Source organism: Balaenoptera acutorostrata, chromosome 6 (assembly GCF_949987535.1).
Source record: "Balaenoptera acutorostrata chromosome 6, mBalAcu1.1, whole genome shotgun sequence".
Classification (NCBI taxonomy): domain Eukaryota; kingdom Metazoa; phylum Chordata; class Mammalia; order Artiodactyla; family Balaenopteridae; genus Balaenoptera; species Balaenoptera acutorostrata.
The window spans coordinates 101,572,371-101,586,234 of NC_080069.1; the positions used below are offsets into that span (position 1 = coordinate 101,572,371).

General features: G+C 46.3%; 1 long non-coding RNA gene across 1 annotated transcript in view; it reads left to right on the top strand.

The window, feature by feature from the left end:
* LOC130708353 (uncharacterized) overlaps nucleotides 1–13,864 on the top strand; it is a 104,512-nt gene that overhangs the window by 1,612 nt on the left and 89,036 nt on the right. The gene's annotated exons all lie outside the window — the stretch shown is intronic.

Sequence of the window (13,864 nt, forward strand, 5' to 3'; positions counted from 1 at the left end):
TTGATAGTCTGATGATGTTTGCAGAGAGAAAGCCAGGGCCCTAAAAGCAGCCCTCCTACTGCTGGTAAGCTAAAAAAAGTCAGCTCTCTCTTTCAGTCATGCTGGTAGACTGTACCTGGCCCAGAAACCACTAAACAAACAACAGGAAACACAAAAAGCCAAAGAGAGTCATTTCATTGGAGAGGAAGACATACCACAAACCCAATATGCATCACTGGTAAGGAACAAATTCATTTAAGAGGAACAAGATGAACGACCGGACACAGTTACTAGCAGCATTCCCAGAAGCTGCCATTTGGGCAGAAAATCTGGTGCCAGGTACTGCACCCAGGCAATTGGCTGGGGGCATTTATAGGACGAGTTTCCTGGAAGAGTCACTGCGGTTGTCATTCATGTCAAGACTCAGAAAGCCTGGGCACCACGTGGACTGTTTTCAATGATTTATGAGGCAGGGCTCCCAGCTGAGATGCTAATGCTCATCAATTATTTGTGCTGTTAAGGCAAGCTCACAAATACATGGGCAAGTGGTGCTGTTATAATGACAAGTGAAAAGAATAGGATGTAAAATTATACACACAGTATGGCTTCAACTGTGTGAATGACTAGGGTATACCATATAAAATCGCCATTTCCTAGGTCAACAACGGTTGAATATCGGTAACTTCCTATATTTCATCTTAATACATACACATAGAAAAAGGGCTAGGAAGAAATGCACCAAAATATTAATGGTGGCGGCTGTGTCTGAGTATTGCATTTATAAGCAGAGAAACAAAATACAGAAGGTATCTTTTACAAATCAGGGGAATTTCAAGTCTTTGGGCATCTATTTCTTTGTATGTCTTTAGAGGTCCCTAAATCTTGTTTCACGGTAAGTGTGTTTCTTTTATTATCAGGAAAAATGAAACAAACTTGAAAGTTGGCAAGCCAAAGAAAGCGAGGCAAAGAGAGGGAAAATGACATTCAAACTGGGCGAAAACATGAGAGGTTCCTTTCACGGAGGCCTGTCTGTGCTTGTCCAGCGGTGGCAGATTGCGACAGGCTGTCTGTCCCTGGCCCAGGAGGGAGGGAGAGGAAGTGGTCAAGTCAGGAGCCTGTAGAGACATGTTAGTCTGACTTGGGACCCCTCATCCCCTCAGCTTGCATTCTTGGAATTCTTGGACCACATAGATCTCACTTTGAGAAACACAAAATTTTAAGTGTAAAGTTTTAGCCATTAAAAAATGTCTTTCCATTGCAAATCATCACTGCCAAAAGAGGAGTTTTGTCTGGAAAACCGATGAACAAATTGAGCATAAATACAAGAACAGAGATGAGGTGAATGTTGTTAATTCATTCATTCCTTCATCAAATATTTATTAAACACCTACTGTGTGTCAGGCACTGCTCTAAGTGCCTGGGAGACATCAGTGAACAAAACAACCATTTCTGCTCTTGTGGGCATGCATGCTAACAGGGCAAGCCAGACAATGAACAGCACACATTATGAATAAGTGCATGTTGTTGTATGTGAAGAGACCAGGGGTAAGGGTGATAGGCAGAGGGATGGAGGTGGGGTGAGTGCGGAATTGCAATTTGAAATAGGACTGAGAAATTTAATCACTTAAGCAAAGACCTGAAGGAGATGAGGGAATTATTCATGCAGCTCTCCGGGGGAAGAACCTTCTGGGCAGAGAGAGTAACAGTAGAAAGGCCCTTAAGGGAGCACGTCTACAGTAAGGAGGCTGGTGGGGCAAGGGGCAAGCTGCAGGAGATGAAGCCAAAGAGGTACCAGGGGCCAGAACCTGAGGGCCCTCCCCTTGTCACCCCCAGGAAGGACTCAGTCTTTCAGTCTGGGCCAGACGGAAGCCAAATGTGCTTGTCAACACACCAAAAGTTAAATGCTGTCCCTTTAAATTGTCCCCTTGAATATGGGAACTGAATTCATGTAGCAGCCCTCCACTGTAAGGGAGTCAGCCACAGGATCCAGATTATGCATATATTTTTAATATTATCATCAAAATGGAAAGATAACATTCAACAATTATCTCAGAGGGTTTTCAGACCTCCAAGAATACATGAGCGAACCCTCAGGGATACATAGACCTGAGTTTTAAAAACACTCTTCTTGTGCGCATGCTGTAGATATGCCAGAGGACCAAAAGGACCATAATAGCCCCATGGACCACCACATAGATTTGCTGCTGCACGTAAAATGGAAATGTTAGTCTAGGGATTTTGAGATCGGACTCTGAAGTGGAGAGAAATGCAGAGAGTGAAAGTTGGTGTCCTGAGCTGTGGCTGATAGTATTTAAGCAATGGCCTTCCTTGAAAGGAGTGGTGTCATCTTACAAAACCCAGGGAGAATGGGTTTGTCAAGTCTCCCAACCACACCTTGAAGGTTCAAGTGCCCAAGAACAGAAGGAGAAAGAGAAAAACACCCAGGCAATGTAGAAGAGTCCACACACAGGTCATGGCTTTAAAAAATCGGCAATGATAAAGGAAACACTCAGGGTTTCCTTAACAGACGATTCAAGGGAAAGGAGTCAGGAACAATACTGAAGGCAGCATTTTAAAAGTTTGATCCAGGAACCATATATCAAGTTCACCTTGGGAGAAGGAGTCCTTGTGAAAAAGCAGACTCCTGGCTTCAGGTCAGACCTTCTGAATCTCTGATTGCGGAACCCAGGGACCTGCATTTTATAATTAACTATAAGAATCTTATGTACACTGAAGTTTTATAACTTCTGTCCTACAGCCTCCAATGTGTGCACACCAAGAACACAGTGTGAGTAATAAACGAAAAGGATGGGAAATTTTACTAAGAGATGATCTTGTAGGTATCACTGATGCTTTGATGAATGGGACTAAGGACAAGAGCATCAGCTTCTTAAAGGAGGTGCATGTGCAGAGGGGCAGAAGGGGAGGGAAAGAGATGTGGAGAGAGAGCATTCCCTTCAGGCAAATATGGACCCCCTAATAGAGAGCTCTCAGGCTCTCTGCTCTTGACCTTGGATCTCTGACTGCATCCATCTAACCATGCTCTCCTGGGGCCAAGAACAAGCTAACCATGGGACTGGAAGGAGGCAGTAATGGTGGCAGTCATAGTGGTGCTTAGAGGAGTGGACCTTAAAATAAACACATTGAAGTATGTAGAGTACACACCAAACTGAAACAAGGAAGGTCGTTACCTCCCGAAGAGGAATTGGACACGTGGGGCAAGAGAGGGACGGGTGTTTACTTTTTGCTATAAACATTTGTGTACCTTCTGAATTATCTACTGTGGGACATATAACTTATTTCAAAGTAAACCAGTTCTCTCTGGAAAAAAATAATGATGTGTGCACAATATATTTTAAAAATTGTTTCACATTTTTCACTCCCTCTAAATTTTGCTAACGAAGCACAGAGCATAGGTTACTTGACAAGTCAAGGCTGTAAGTATGACCAGGGCCTGACAATGTATAGCTTGCTCAAAAGAAACAGCCGTTAAGTCAAGAACTCTTACTCCTATTTTGGAAATGCATGTGGCTGAAGAATGGAACAGAAAAGAAGAGCTTTGGATGAGGATGAAAGAGAAGTAAAAAGTCCTTTCAGTGACCTTAAGATCAAGAGTGATGCTTTCCTGACACAGCTGGTAACAAAACGGCCAGAGAAAGAAGATGGGGAACTGCAACGACCCAGGCCTCGACTGAGTTGCGTTCAGGAAAAGGCGGTCATCTGAAACCTGTCCTAGCTTGGCTGACCATTTCATCCCTGAGACGCTGGAAACCTGATCTGGGCCCGGCAGAGAACTGTGCTCCCACCCCCGGTGACATTTCAAGAACGGTGGACGCTGTTCAGCCTGCCCCGTGCTCTGCTGACCTTCTAGCGTTGCATGGATGACACATCACAGGATTTCCTCAACTGCGCTCTGGCGTCCTGCTAGGATGTCTTTCTCATTTTTTCCATGGTACACATAGTCACTGCATCACAGTCCAAACAGACTATCCAGCGATGCCTCTGTAAACATGAGTCACATGTGAAGTTAAAGAAATCTGTGTTTGGTCAGAGACAGCAGAGCTCCTAAGGCATATCATCTTTGCATACAAAGTATGGGTTGATGAGAGTTGTCTGATTTCCTGCCAAGATGTCTGAATAGTGCTTGGGGATTGACTTCATGTGGCAGCCACCAAAGCCGACACAGACGCTGCTCTTCTTCATCCTAAGCCTCCCCTTCCAAGGTGAAGTTCTCCAGCTTCTGTATGAGAAAACATTACTCTGTCTCCATTTTTTCACCACTGTGAGCTTCTCTCAGTTTGGTCTTTGATGCCACCACCTTGTCCAGCCTTGGTCATCCCAGTCTAAGCCCAAGCACAAACCTTGTTCTTGTTTCCCCTTGAAGAATGAAGGCCACCCATATCAACCTCCTGAAATGACTCATTCTCTCATCTCTGCCTGTTGAAATCCTATCCATCCTTAACCAGTTTGCAGGGCAGAAATAGAGACACAGATGTAGAGAACAAATGTATGGACACCAAGAGGAGAAAGTGGCGGGTGTGTGTGTGTGATGAATTGGGAGATTGGGATTGACATATATACACTAATATGTATAAAATGGATAACTAATAAGAACCTGCTGTATAAAAAAATAAATTTAAAAAAAAAAAGAAAGAAATCCTATCCATCCTTTAAGATCCATCTTACCAGCTACCTCTTCCTGGATTATCCCAACTGGTTATGAGCTCTCTAACTCCTGTACCCCGGGAGTCATCTCATTTTGACTTGCATTTAGTTATAAACGTGCATGTCCCTTTGGAAGGCTCTTGGAAAATCCCCTGAATGGGGCCAGAGATCTTCCTGATTTTGTGGGCTGTGACTATAATTTCTGAGCAAGGTATGCAAAGGGCTATGAGCCCCTTCTGAAAAATTGCTGGCCTTTCGGCAGTGAGCAAGAAGCGTTACATTGTATCTAAAGTCCTTCTGGAATTTCTTCCAGAATTTTGCATGCAAGCTTGATAATTAATTGACCAACAGAGGGATAGAAAAGAGACACAAATGGATGTAGATAGGTAGATTAAGGAGCAATGTGATCAGTGGTGTCCCAGATAAGGTATAATTAATTAGTGATTAGATATCACTATGACTCAATTTCTATGTGAAACAACTCAAAGATTTAGGATATCACCCCTGCCTCTTCACACCCGGGAGTCACCTAGTTGTGCTGGCAGAAGGTCTACAGGTCAAGGACCGCTTTGTTGTCTACCTGGGTTGCTGAGCTAGTTAATTCATGAGCTCCATCTTTAGACATCAGGACCAGGAATAACAGCGTGAGTAAAATGCAACATAGAAATTACCAGGGAATTACCAGGGAATAGAGTGGGGATGCTAAACCTCACTTAGTGTCTCATGGTTTCAATTTCATTGTGACCTAGAATCATAAACGGTCTCAAATATGGGAAGCTGGCCGATTTTGTCAGCACTCATGACAATATTTCATCCTCCCACTGTAGGATGGACGCATTGAGGGCAGCCTTCATCTGTCTCTCAATCTTGTCCAGTCTGAGTAACCAGCTTTCTCTGACTGCATAGGCAGACTCAGGGGCCCCTCCTTCTGCATTTAGATTCCTCTAGATTCACACTGAACACATTATATGCAACTGAGCAAGTCTGCTACCATCATTTCTTCTTATGCTGGGAGCCTAGAGAGAACCAGGAACCCACCAAGCGTGTGATGTGAGAGAAAACTAGTTGAAATTGGATTGCCTTATTGATATGTTCAAGTCCGCCCAAGTCCCTTGACTTCCCAAGGCCAGTGTATTATTTTCCATTACACTTCGTTCAATGGCATTAAAAAAAATGTGCATAATATTAGTACGTATTTCAAATGCCAGTTCACAGGAGGGAACAATTTCCCAACAGTGTTATCTAGTTTCTTTTCAAGTTCCCTGGGTTGAGGTCAGTCTTTGTAGTTAATATTGGGTTCCTGACCCAAACATAGCCTGTGCCAGTTATGAAGTCAGTTTTCCACGCTTTGGATAAAGAGGTGACCGTGGGAACATGTACTGCTCTGTCTCCAGCTTTGGCGGAGCCACTGAAAACCCAACCCAGCCTGGCTGTCTATGTCCCCGCACGGAAATGGGGACAGACAAGGACTGTCCAGCAGGAGGAAATGGACCCATTCTGCAAAGCCAGCCTTGGCATAGGGAGCAAAGGAAAGTATCCTTCCCATTCAGGAGGAAAAAATATCTCTTTAGCTATTTATTAAGCAACACTAACACTGAAGTAATCTTTTTTAAAAAAATTTATTTATTTAATTTATTTATTTTTGGCTGTGTTGGGTCTTCGTTGCTGCGTGCAGGCTTTCTCTAGTTGTGGTGAGTGGGGGCTACTCTTCATTGCAGTGCACGAGCTTCTCATTGCGGTGGCTTCTCTTGTTGCGGAGCACGGGCTCTAGGCACGCGGGCTTCAGTAGTTGTGGCACACGGGCTCAGTAGTTGTGGCTCGCGGGCTCTAGAGCACAGGCTCAGTAGTTGTGGCACACGGGCTTAGTTGTTCTGTGGCATGTGGGATCTTCCCGGACCAGGGATCGAACCTGTGTCCCCTGCATTGGCAGGCAGATTCCTAACCACTGCGCCACCAGGGAAGTCCCCTCACATAGAAATTTAAACTGGAGAAGACAGGGAAAGAAGTGAGAAGGCACACAAAGAGATCCCAAGATCAAGAGACAGCCAGAGAGGGACTTCGCTGCTGGTGCAGTTGTTAGGACTCTGCACTTTCACTGCCATGGGCCTGGGTTCAATCCCTGGTCGGGGAACTAAGTTCTCACGAGGTGTGTGACACGGCCAAAAAAAAAAAAAATTAAAAATTAAAAAAAAAAAAGAGACAACCAGAGAAACTGTGGTCAAGTGTTACACTAATGACCCCCAAAGAAGTGACTTCCTGGTGCCCTATACCCGTGTAGTCCCCTCCCACACTGAGGCTAAGTGAAAGTGACTTGATTTGGCTAATGGGACATCAGCAAACAGGTCACAAGTAGATATTTAATAGGCACTTGCCACTGTGGCTGGCACTCATGGAACCCTGGACCACCATGCCATTACCATTAAGAAGCCCGGGATAAAGGACTCCGTGGAGAGAGGCCCAGTCAAGCCAGATTTGTCTCAGCTGAGCCCAGAGAAGACCAGTAGAAGAACCACCCAGTCAACACCCTGAATCATGAGAAATTAAAAAAAAAAAAAAAAATGTCATTTTCAGCCACTGAGTCTTGAGAGTGGTTTCTTACCAGCACGAGATAACTGGGGCCGCCACAACAGGAGCTCCTGCTGCTGAGGCCTCTGCCTTGTGACCTTTGTTTTCCAAACTGCTTTTATCCCTGGCTTGCCAGGGCCCAGCTGAGTGTCTATTCTGGGATTCTTTGAGGTGTCCATCTTTCATATTGGCTCCTGTAGTCATACAGCAACCGTGCATTATGTTAAGGCCGTTGTCAAACCCCAGCATTCAAAGAGCTGAGTCAAAATGTGAGTGTCTTTAGGGGAGGAATATTGTGGGTCTTTCTCACCATTACACCCCCATGCCTGGAATGGCGTCTGTCACATAGTAAGAGATATCCATAAGTAAATGAACATGCAGATCTTGGGAGTTTGTTCAAAATATAAATTCCAGGGTCCCACCTCTGGAGATTCTGATTTGATAGATCTGGGTCAGGTCCAGGAAACTGCATGGTAATTAAGCTACCTGAGTGATGCCAAGACAGGAGGCCTATGGAACACATTTTTACCATTAAGGCCTCAAGTTATTCTTGCAACCAAAAGAGGCCAAATGACCACTTTTCTAGGTGACTGTAAATCAGAGTCACCTGGGGAGCAAACACTCTTGGGTGAATCCAATGCAACTGGTCCACAGACTGAAGGGCATTTGGAAATCACTGGCCCAACCAACACAGTTCTCCATAAGTCATTTGACAGCCAGACACACTTTTCTCATTCCTGAGAGCAGAGAAGACAGGCTTCCTTAGTTACACATTCTCACGCTAATCTTTAAGGCTTTTTGAAGAAAGGTTTTCATGATTATCGTGAGAAGTAGTTGTTAGGGACTCCTTCTAAATCTAATGGTCTCATATGTCAATGAGATATTGGGAACACCTCCGTCTCAAATACTGTGAGGGCTGGATGAGGTACAATGTGTGAAGGCGTTTTCAAACTGAAAACACCATGCACATAATTTGTAAGCCTTTGACCATGCATGACTATGTCATGTAGGGGATTAAAATATTTTATCTACTTTTAGATTATCAGGATTATCTAAATCAATCAGGATTTATTATGAGTTATCTTGTTCTCCTAAGGAAGGGAAAGCCAGACCTTCAGGACCCCTGGGTAAAATGTTTCAGGGACAGAAAATCCTGGCTACATTTCTAATTCCTTCTCCTGGGGTTCAAAGCCGTGCACGATCTGAGTCCTGCATCACCTTGGCCTCTCCTTCCCCTGGCTCCTCCTCTCCCCTTCCTCCTGCCCTCAAGTGTCAGCCCTTCCAAAATACTAATGCAGTCCGCTGGTTCACCTCTGTCACTAGCCCTGACTCAAGTTATGCTCTATATCTGGAATGTTCTGTATAATTGTCCATCCCCATCCACCTGGACCTTTCGTGAACCTTTGGTGTCTATTACTATCTTCCACGCTCAGACAGAATCGACCAGCCCCTGTTTTTAATGCCCACTGAACGTTTATCCAAGCTCCTGTATCCCTTGGTTAGGCTTACCTAAGCCTGGAAGTCTCTGCCCTTCTCCCACCCTGAGGGCAGGGACTTTTCCATATTAATCCCCTTGTCTCTGGCCCTGAGCACAGTGCCTGGCACAGAGAAGGGACTAATAAATATGTGTTGATTTTATGAAAGCCGGGGGCTGTCTTTGGCAGAGTTTAAAGTTCTAGAGAAAGAAAGGCGCTCATACCTGGCAGATGTTATGCGTCTCTCTCTGAATCTGATTTCCTGCTGCTGTCCTTTGCCCTTTTCTCCTCCATACGGAGACTTATGAAAACCAAACAACTCACCCCAAGCTGCTTTGCCTGATCTTTAGCTCGTGGGGATATCCAGCAGGTTTAGAAGAGTTTGCCTACGTGGGTATCATATGCAAATGTAATACTTGATATAAATGAACAGATTAAGATATTCATGAGAAATCTCTTCTGAAGGCTAGTTCTGCATTTTTGGTGCCTACTTGATACCTCCAGCTAGATATCCCCAAAGCACTTCAAACTCAACATGTCCCAACCTAATAGATTAACTCCATCACACAAACCTGGTCCTTATCCACTGACCATCTGCCCACTGCCTGGGCGCCCAGCCCCAATGCCTCCCTGTCTTGTCATCTAAGAAAATGACATGTTCTCTCCATTCTACCCCCATGATAGTTCTCACATCCTTCCCAGACTCCTCCTTCCACTCCAGGACCTCCTTACCTCTCACCTGGACTCCTATAAATAGCCTCCCAACTGGTCTCCAGCTTCCTCTCAGTTTTTTCTTGAAATCTGGTAACAGGTTAATCTTGCTAAAGCACAGATTCGAACAGGTTACTCCTCTGCTTGCAAACTTCCAACGGCTCCCCGGGGCCTGCCCACCGAATAAAGTCCAAACTCCTTAGTCGGCACCTTGTACCATCTTTAACAACCCTGTCTAATCAGACGCCATCTCTTGGGAAGTGAGGATGTGAGCAGGAGGCAGCAAGAGGCATCTTTCATTCAACAATTATTGATTAGCACCAACCATCTGCCATGTACTGTTCTAGGTTCTGGGAATACAGTCAAGTCCTTGATTTTATGGAGCTTATTTGTGAGAAGACAAAAAACAAAGTAATTAATATGTGTTTTTAAGATGACCGCTATCCTGAAAAATGAGTGTGGTAGGTTGTATAGATTGAGATTGCATTGGCCCCCATTCTTCCCTCCTTCCTGCATCCAAGCTTTCTGCCACATGACCCAGAAGTTCCTTACACTAGAAGTAGCTGGACTTCTCCCTGCTGAACTTTGGGCTGGGCCATGTGACTTGCTTTGACCAATGGGATGTTAGCAGATGTGATGCAATCAGAGGCTTGCAGCAGACTTGTATGGTCAAGCTTGTCCCTCTTGCACTTCTGCTTCTGCCATAAAAAGACTAGCCCGGGTAGACTGCTGGTCCCAGAAGAAGGAGGAAAATGGAAAGTACAACCAAACTGCAAATAAACTGTTGTTGTTTTAAGACACTGAGTTTTGGGGGGATGGTCTATTACTGGGGCAAAAGCTGACTGATCAAGGAACTTTAATTCTAACCTCCATGAGATCTACTTGACATCCCTGCCTTGGAGGCACTGTTCCAGAGGGGGTTCTCATACTTCCTTACTTCCACGCAAGAAACCCTTCTATGCAGGCAGTATCTTAATCTAGCCCTTTCATCAGTGTCTATGAAACCTGAGTATGTCTTTTCCTTGCAACCTGAAAAAGCCTAGGACAATGTCTCCCCTACTATCATGAGGTCCTCGAGGGGAGAGATTGTTCTTGATTGCTCTGCTGGCACAGAGCCTGGTGTAATGCATGGTACACTCCACTAGTTGTGGAACCAGATGAAACTCCTGTCAAAATTAGTGGATCTAATGAAGCAGTCTGCCCTAGGTCTTCTCTTGGAAGATCTTTTTCTGTGCAAGAGACTGTTATCCATTCAGTTTATCTGTCTCCCCATCTACCCACTCATGGGGTCTGGAAAGCGCTCTGTCAGGCACTGGGATATAAAGGCAAATTAGACATGGCTGATCCTTGTCCTTATAGAGATTGCAGACTCATAAAAGAGACAAATAGACTATTCCCAGGGGGGTGAGATAAAATCTATCAGAAATGAGAGCAAGACACTGAGGGAGTATAGTCTGGTGGGTCTGAGAAGACTTCAAGGATAAGACGACACTTCAGATGACTTTGATAGGCAAGGAGGAACTGACCAGGTATAGAAGGGGGAGAACATTCTGGGGCGAAGGTGTGACGGTGCATGAACTTAAAAGTCTGGGCTTCCCTGGTGGCGCAGTGGTTGAGAATCTGCCTGCTAATGCAGGGGACACGGGTTCGAGCCCTGGTCTGGGAAGATCCCACATGCCACGGAGCAGCTGGGCCCGTGAGCCACAACTACTGAGCCTGCGCGTCTGGAGCCTGTGCCCCGCAACGGGAGGGGCCGCGATAGTGAAAGGCCCGCGCACCGCGATGAAGAGCGGTCCCCGCACCGCGATGAAGAGTGGCCCCCACTTGCCGCAACTAGAGAAAGCCCTCGCACGAACCGAAGACCCAACACAGCCAAAAATAAATAAATAAATAAATAAAGTAGCTATACAATTAAAAAAAAAAAAAAAAGTCTATGATGAGGGTATGAGGGTGTGTGGGGCAGGGAGGGAGTGGGAAGTGGTGGGAAAGGAGGTAGAAACTGAGGCCTGGCCAGATGCCAGAGGCTTGTGTGCTACGGTCAGGAGTCTGGACTAGGTGCTGAGGGCACTGGGGAGCACTGAAGAGTTTGAGCAGGGCTGTGACATGTTTGGATTTTGCATATTTAAAAGACCCCTCTGGCAACAATGCCTTGGGAAGGGACAAGGAAGCTTGTTAGGTCATTGCAGTGATAAAGGGGGGAGATGTAGATGACCTGAAATGCCGGCAGAAACCTAGAGAAGGGGAGAGGTGGGAGGGTTAGGAGGCTGAATGGATGGACCTGGTGACTGGGGGCACGGGTCGGGGGGAAGGGGGTGTTGCAAATGACTCCCAGGTTTCTGCTTAAACAGCAGTACGGATGATGGCATACCACTCACAGAGGCTGAGAGCCTTGGGGTGGGGTGTGAGGATAGAAGATGAGTCCCCTTTGACCATGTGGATAAGGGGCCACTGTGGGGCTACCAAGTGTATGTTTCCCAGGCAGCTATACACCCAAACTCAGGAGAGAGGTGTATTTGGGTGTCATGCGTGTGATGGTGGTTGGAACTATGGATTTGTTTGTTATGTGGCCTGATGCTTGAGCTGGTGCTTGCAGAAGCACTGAGGAGTCATCCCCACATGGTAGGCAGGTTTTGGAAGCCCCCAAAGAATCCCTACATGGCATGTAAGACATTATCCTAGGGTGTTCAGGTGGGAAGCATCCTGGGTTACCTTTATGTTGCCCGAACCCTCCACAGGGCCCAGACATTAGCACATGCTCAGGAATGTTGGATGAATGAATGAGGTTCCCCTGGTCTTTGGAAGTCATAGATGGAGAACCAACATCATTAGGCCCCATACCTGGGGTGATTCTGTAGGTTCAAATTCTGAATTAACCAAGTTCAGCTTTCCCATAATTCCATACTTTCCAGAGGTCCTTAGGTGATTTCTAGAATCACTTTGGGAACTTCCTAAGAATGCAGATTCCCAGGCCCCATGGATAGCGATTTTGATTTAGTAGGTCTGGGCTGGGGCCTAGAAATCTGCTCTTGAAACAAGCTCCTGAAGTCGTTCTGATGTTGATGCAAGGTGGACACTATTTTGGGAAAAATCACTCATGCTGCATATTCCCCATTTCCCCATCCGGGTCTGCTCTCTACTGTCATTCACTGCGCTCTGTACCCAGGGAGGCTACCTTCTGGGGCTTGTACCACCCGGACTCCTTTGGTCTCTGTCTTCCATTTGCTTTCAACCAGTGGGGGGCAACAGCAGGAGATGGGTGGGAGGAGCGAGGGTAGGCATTGATTCCCCCTCTACCCCAAGCTGCGGTTTGGCAGTGGCTGCATCCTCAGCTCCTGCTGAGCAGCCCGTCTCTGCCAGCTGCAGCTCTCGCCAAGTTCTGCTCCAGCTCCCTTCCTTCACCCCTTCAGGCCTAGGGGGAGTACTTCCCACGGCACCTAGTCTCTGGGTGCTTCGCCATCTTGATTTCCTTTAACCTTACCCAGACCTCTAAGTATTTTGTTCACTACATGCTCTTCAGTTACCTCTTTGAGTGTGCCCTCTGCTTCCTGCCAAGACAGGAAAACAAAAACATTGACTGGAAAGAGGCAGGAATTCTGGGCCCAGTTCAGTTCAGTTCAGTTCAATTCAGCAAACATTTACTGAGCGAGGTCCTGTGAGTCCAGCTCTATATCAGGAGCTGAGGATGCAGAAATGACTCAGACACAGTGCCTGCCTGCAGAGAGCTCACTGCTTAATGGGAGGTAGAGCCCCAGAATACAGGGTGATGATGGTGTAACTCGGGGTCACACTGAAAGTGCAGGGGGGACCACTACGCCAGGAGTGGCAGGAAACAGAGTCTTCCCAGAGGAGGTGACAACGTGGAATTTGGGTGGGCAGGGAAAGGATGAGAAAGAACAACTCAGGCAGGGATAGAATCACGAAGATGTGAATGGCAATGTCTGGGGCGGCTGCCTGGAGGAGGAATAGAGGCTGGGATCTTCATGCCCACTTTGCTGGAAGGCAGAGGGATGCCTCAGTCTTGAGATGTGGGCTGCTCCCCTGGCACGGGGGTTAGTCAGGGTGCCCCCGGCACTCCAGGTGGTTTGTGTGGGCTGGGGGGGCCTCCCACCCTTTCCCAACTGCCATGGTTTGGGCTCCTTTCCTTTTAAAGCAGGTTTAATTCACCAACCTATCAAAGCTCCCTTGCTTCCCTCAGACGGGTATTTGGGGAAAAAAAGAGGGAGACTGGGTGGAGTATTGGGCCTGGGGTCCATGAGGTTAAGACAAAAGAAAAGCTCTGGCTGGATGTACAACAGACCACCCTGATTTCACAAACTATCTCCACTGACTTTAAAGGAAGATGAGTCTGGCAAACTCCTATTTATTCGTCAAAAGCCGAATGAGATTTCACCTCCTCCAGGAAGACTTCCTGGAACCCCCTAACTAGTGCTCCTTCTCTTGTATTCATCATAGTCTCTGGTAATTTGTAT